The sequence below is a fragment of the Macaca fascicularis genome, chromosome 1 (assembly GCF_037993035.2).
Source record: "Macaca fascicularis isolate 582-1 chromosome 1, T2T-MFA8v1.1".
Taxonomy (NCBI): domain Eukaryota; kingdom Metazoa; phylum Chordata; class Mammalia; order Primates; family Cercopithecidae; genus Macaca; species Macaca fascicularis.
Window position 1 is genome coordinate 184,483,482 of NC_088375.1, and position 6,805 is coordinate 184,490,286.

The following is a 6,805-nucleotide window of genomic DNA, read 5'->3' on the forward strand; positions in this document are numbered from 1 at the left end:
TTAGTCATGTGAAGGGGCTTGGACTTTATCGTCAAAGCAGTCAGGAACCAGAGAAGAGTTTTAAGCAGGTGAAATGCAATCATTTAAGGCATAGAGAAAGTGGAACTCTTTTTTTTTTCTTTTTTCATGATCTGTGGTTTTCTTTTTAATTATCTTTAGTCTTGCGATCACACATAATTTTAAAATTTGTGTATATCTCCACTACTTTAATCCTTTTAAGTCGGCAAAAGCACCATTCCTAATCACAAATACACAGTTCTACAGTTTTATGTTTCTGAATGGCTGTTTAAAGACAATCCTAAATTATAACTTAGTTTGACTTAGATTGTAAAGAATTCAAGAGTGAAGTTTAACTTGCTACTATTTTAAAAGCATGTGACCTTATAGATTTGTAAGATGTGAGAAGTGTTGAATAATCTTTAATATTACACACAAACCATACTAAAATGCTTTTCAATAAGTAAAAGGAACCATTTTAAATACAGGGAATTATAATTAGATTGGCATCGTTAAGGCCAAAACTCTAGACATTGCTACCTTATTTATCTTCAACCCTTGCCTTTAAGAGGCAAATGAACACAAAACACAGGTGAATCTTGCTTGGTTCTGAGACGGTGAAGGAATTTACCCAGTATTTAAATATATTCACATAACCAGCTATAGAAATCTAAATATAAAACCAATCTCCAGCAAGTTTTTAGATGGCACTCACCATCTTTGCGAAAAGTTGAACATTACTAACAAAGTCTAATAATATCTTTAGAAGGGGTAAACAGCGATAGCATTTACTGAATTGGAATTACTATTAAAATTCAAAAACTGAACATATTCATTTAACCACAAGCCAGTCTTAGTTTTAAATCAGGACTGCCCAACAAAATATTCTGTCAGTCATTCATGATCTGAATTCTGGTGTATGAGATCTATTAAAGTATGGTACACATAAAAAAGTCATGAGACATTTGTTCTGTAATAAATAAGGCAGTGGCCAATTATTACTCATTAGTAGCTTTTTTGAGATAAGCTATCAAGTCTGCCCTTTCTTCGTTCTTCTTAGTGCCAACAAAGATCATTTTTGTTCCAGGGATGTACTTATTGGGATTCTCCAAATACTCCATCAGTGTATCCTCTCCCCAGGTGATGCCTTTGTTCTTATTGGCGGCTGTGTAAGAGTATCCAGGGGCCTGACCTGTCTTCCGCCCGAAGAGACCATGGAGATTTGGCCCAGTCTTGTGCTTGCCTTCCTTTTCAACGGTGTGGCACTGGGAACACTTCATAATAAAAATCTTCTTGCCTTTCTCAACATCACCAATATTTAATTCTCTTTTTAGTCGCTGGCGCAACGAAGATTCCCGCTCCGAAGCAGGACATCCCCACTCTCTCGTAAGTGGAACTCTTAAAGGAGACTGCGAAGAGATAGCCAGTGAGGCTGGGGAGATCAGCACACCTAGGAACATTCTAGCAGAAAATGTTGGTGCTCCACAGAACTCCCCACACCTCACTTAATGTGCTTTCAAAAGCACTCCTGGATCTTCTTTGGTGAATGACTCTTAGGCTACTGGGAATTAGCACTAGCCCATTAGCACAGACAGCCAGAGGTGTCTGGGAGTTTACAATGATTGTTGGATGTTGGAATGGGGAGAGTGAAAGCCCAGCCCCCTTGCCTTGAGTTGGGATGATGTACACTTCAGACTTCCCCTTCAGGATCAGGCTCAAATCTACCCTCTGCTGGACTTTTGCCTGAGAACACAGCCTTATTTGGCTCCTCCTTCTTGGTCCTGCTTTCTTTACTCCCTCACTGGTTTCTCCTAGAAACATTTCCTTAATAAATCACTTGCATATGAATCTCCATGTCAGGGTCTGCTCTGAAGAAGCCAGCCTATGACCCATACATGGGTACAGACATTGACATATAAATGGGAATACAAACTGTATACATGGGTACAGACGCTGACATATAAACAGGAATGCAAACTGTGTTCATGCCCCAGTGCAGGAACTCAGAAACACGCCTGCCCCTTCTTCATGTTCTTGGGCTGTGAACAGACACAGAAGACCATGAATCCTACCTCCCAGGACCCCAGTAAGAATTGGCCAATCCCATGAAGCTGAGCTGAACTTGTTCTGCCTCCATCCATGAGTGATTTGTTGTAATTCTCTCCATCTTTAGAGCCCTTTTACATCAGTTCTCTCAGTGGGCCTCCAAAACATCCTACAATAAAGGCAGGGAATCTATCAGTTTCACTTACTAGATGAAGAAACTGAAGCTCTGAATGGCTGTGTGACTTACGTGAGGCCACACACCTCCCCTGGTTTTCTTGCTGTCATAGTCTGATTTTCTCCACCATGCTGCTCCTCTGTGAGCTACTGGATCTATAAATAAACATGGGGAAAATGTTCATAGCTTTGTGCTACAAGAGGAAGATGAGTAGTACAAGGGAGTAAGTGGATCCCTGTATAGAAATTCAGTGCATCCAACAAGAGACAAAAGTGGCTGGGAGTTAGTGTCAGGGCTACACAGAGTGCCTATATGGTAGACAGAAAATAATAGGGGGTACTGAGGTTGAAGAAAATGATATGTTCTCCAGGATCTTGTCCAGAGGAAGTGCAAGAGTGTCCCTCAAAGTACACCTTGCATCCAGTGCAGAGTGTTGGGGGAAATGGGAAAATCACAAAGGGAATGAAGCCATGTGCTCAACATGATGATATAAAAAAGGGACGTTGAAACGAAGTTACTCATGCCCTTCTGGACACAGTTTTGGCATCACCTTTTCTGGAAGGTGCTCCCTGGCACATCCACCCCTCCCAGCCCCAGACTGGAAAGGAGGCACTGTCCTGTGTTCTTCTTTCCTGTTTTCCTCTGTCATAACTCTTAATAGTTGGTAGAATAATTTCAATTTAATGTTTCCCAGAGAAGACTATGGAATTCTTGAGCAGCGACTAGGTCTAAGTCATTCATGAATCCCACTGCCATGATCACAAACAGTCATGATCCTGACTACAGTTTAGCCTGGTCTTGGCCAAAGACTCGTCCTGGACCTCAGGTCTTAAATGTCCTAATCTTGGCCACAGACTGAGTGACCCTGGCCTCAGCCTGAGCTCTGATTCTGGCCACAGACTGAACCTTAAACCTGATCATTCTCTGAACCTCAATCTTGGTCACAACCTGAGCCCTGATCTTGGTCCATGCTGAGGACTGGTCCTGGCTATAGATTGAATCATGCACCTGGCCCTGACCTAGTCATAGACTAAATCTGGACCCATCTAATATGCTCATCATCTCACAAGGGTCCCAGAGCGCCACTCTCTTGATATTTAAACAACCTGTTGCTCACGTGTTTCTTATCTCAGCCTCACACATATTAGATCTTGAGCACTCCCAGGACACATCTTCCCCCAGAGGGTGGCATAGTGTGGGGCCTCTACAGGCTGCTGACAAGGGCTGGCTTGCTGAGTGACCACACTCTGATGAGGATGTGTTCACAGTGGCTGCAGTAGGGTAGAAACAGGAACCCCTAAGGTCCGATCACAGAAGAACCTCTTGACTGCCTCTACCCTGGCCATTTCTGTGATCAAAGCACATTTGAGAAAAAATTTGTCTTTTTACATGCAACACAGCAGAATTCCAGGTAACAGAATCTGCTTTTCCTTAATTAAGAGTCTGCCAGAAGTGGGAGAACAGTTAGGAACTTGAGGACAAAGAACATGGGAAGGAGAACTTTTGCCTTCCCAGGCAGAAAATTAATTATAAAATCAGATTGTGTTACCAGAATTGTTTATATCTGTGTTTTAAGGAATTTGCCATCTTCTGAATCTAATAGATGGAGCAGTCAGAGCTTGACTGCTACAACAGTTTTTAATTTGTTTGGAAATTAGTCCAAATAATGAAGAAATGCTTTTCAATACAACATGAAGGCAATACAATTGGCACATCTTTTAAACAACAACAACACAGTTCTCAACGTTGAATAACTAAAGAAAAGCATCAGTCAGAAACAGGTTGCGAACTTCTGGTTTGAAGGAATGCTACTTCTAAGGGTATACTAATACCTATCAAAACTCCATACTTGAGCACTTTCTTTGTATCATTTTTGCCCTTCAAAATAGACCTGAGGATGTGGTAGGTAACTTTGTCTTCCATTTCAGAGAGAGGAACCCCTGGCTCAGGAGAATGGAGTCACTTGCCCAGGGTCATCCACCTGAGCTGGTGTCCTTTGCACTCCCCATGCTGCTTCTCTCTGGGTTTGGCAAAGGTTTTTTGTTTTTGCAAGAAACAAGTAAGTGGCTTTGTGTTTCAACGTGTGAGTTTTTTTAAATGGGCAAAGCAGTCTGACGTGTTAATGATGACTGATGATGTAGACAAAGTGTGTACATTACAGCCACATAGCCCATTTTCACATAGAACTGCGTACCTGCCCCAGTTTGACCACCACCCACTCACTGTGTGATCTTGTACATGTCACCTTTCCTCTCTGAGCCTGTATTCTTCCTCAGTAAGTGGGGGTAATGTCTACCTCACTGATTTGAATGAAAAGTAAAGATTATGTTGGTATGTTAATGAGCAATTGTGAATTAGTGGTTGTGAGTGTTAAACCCTGGACAAAACCACAGTGGTATTATGGCACCTAGAACAATGCTGGGTGTCTGGTAAGTCACTGAGCTATGTTTTGTGAGGTTGCTCCATGCCCATCCTCAGGGTGAGATGTAGTCCTCAGGATACAGAAGCCACAGAATGACATTCCTCAATGGGAGACTGAGCTTTGAGAGATAGCTTCTCAAACTCACCACCCAAGAAAGGAGAATCTTTTCGTGGTTCCCTGCTCCAAGAATTTTCCCACTGGCAAGTGGATTGGGGGATGGCCTGGTGGGCAGGGTTCCTTACTGAAATTAATTTTAATTTGTTTTATAGTCCTTAGAGGTGGACTAGATTTTAAAAAAGGAAGAGCAAGGGGAAGGGCTTCTAGGGAGAAGCTGCACCAGAGGAAAGGTGCAGAGGTGCAGAGGTGCAGGGAGTCTGGAGGGCAAGGCTGGGGAGGTGGGTGGGAACAATGTCAGGCTAAGGAAGCAGATTTGTTCTTCTGAAAATTGGGAGCCATTGAAGTTTGAGGGAGAGAAGTAGCATTTACTGATTTTCTGTTAGGTGCTTTACATATGGCAGCCATTTAACCCTGTGAAGGTAGAGATCATCATGCCCATTGTACAGACTGAGAAGCTAAAATTTTAAAAAAGAAGTAAATGAATATAGTCACATAGCTAGGAAGGGTGAGCACCAGGATTTGAGGTCAGTTCAAACGAATTCCAAAGCCTTGTTCTTTCCAGCACAACTTGCATAGCACATACCTGGGAGTGGGGGCCATGGCGGGTTGTGCAGAAGGGGAGACCAGAACTACTAGCTTCTAATTTCCTCTGTTCTTCCTGACAGGAGGCTTAAAGGCCTCCAATACTAGGAGTGCAAGGCAGTATCCTCCCTTCCTTCCTTTCTCTAATCTTCTCACTCCTGCTGCTGTACTAGCTTCCTTCCCCCTCTCCATTATCCAGCCTTTTATCGCTTTCCAAGATGTCTAGGGACAGCCTTCAGTGGCTGGCTCTGTCCTGATAAATAATTTGCATGCATAACACACAGCTGAGTAATGGTGGAGCTGGGCTGGGATCCAGGAAGTCAGAGCTTTTTGCATTGTACTGTTCTTGTGCCAAACATTGTGCCCAGCCCATAGTAAGTGCTCAATGAATAATAACCCTTTTGCTGCAGGAGCTAATGTCCATCACACTGGAGGGTCAGATTTTTAGAGCCTGAAGATGCATTTGCCCACACTTCCCTTTGGAAGCAACTCTTGTCACTGGTCAGATTTTAGCCTTTTCCACAAGTAGGAGGACTAAGGCTTCCCAGTGTCTGTAGCTTAGGCTGGGGAGACTGTGGCCAAAGGGTCTGGCCCCCATAGAAAGAGGTGGCCCAGCCTCAGCTCCAGCAGCCTCTCCAAAGAGTGAGGCCCTGGCTGCTTTGCATGCAGGATGAAGGCTCCTCTGGTCAATTTGCTTTCACTAATGTCAGGCCCCTGCGGCGCTGTCGTTGGTTGCATAGCAACTGGCCGAGCAGCACGGCAGAGGTGGCCATGCATAAAAGATGACACATGATGGTGGGGCACGGGGTGACGATTTGCAAATTTAGATACAGTCGCAGCAGGAATATGAACTGGGCACTGACAGGCATGGGGGTGGGTGGCTCTCTTTGTCTCCTCCCATCTCATTCAGAAAGCCAGGTTCCCACTGTATTTACAGAGGTCTGGGGAAAGGGAGCAGAAGTGGGGAAGTGCGGCTTGACTTCAATCCCCAGAAAGCCAGGGGCTGGGCTGAAGGGGAAAAAGGAGTAAACAGTATGGGCAGCACGGACAAACAGAGGCCTCCGGGTGCCCTGAGGACCCCTCCCAGGCAACCTGGCTTTCCCACAGATTCCTCCAACCTTGTGGAAGGCTGATGAAAGCAGCTGTCTGAACACCCCTCCTCTGCCAGTGGGTCTTCTCTTTGCCTCTCCTGACAGCTGCAGGGAGAAGACATGTGCTGGACTTGGAGTCTTCAGACCTGGGTTCAAGTCCTAGTTCTGCCATTTCCTGATATTGGGTACTGCAGCAGGTGACTTTAAATCACATTCAGTTTAATCTAACTAATACCAATTAAGCACCTACTATGAGCAAGGCGCTGACCTAGGGGCTGGAGACACGACCTTATAAAATACAGTCCCTGTCCTTGAGGAGCTCTCAGTGTTGCAGGAAAAACCAGATATTCAAATGATAAGATTATACTTTAATGC

At 44.2% G+C, this 6,805-nt stretch overlaps 1 pseudogene; it reads right to left on the reverse strand.

Annotated features, from left to right (window-relative positions):
- Positions 1–758: 758 nt before the first annotated feature.
- On the reverse strand, positions 759–1,472 carry LOC102136392 (cytochrome c pseudogene; annotated as a pseudogene).
- Between the last annotated feature and the right edge of the window lie 5,333 nt (positions 1,473–6,805).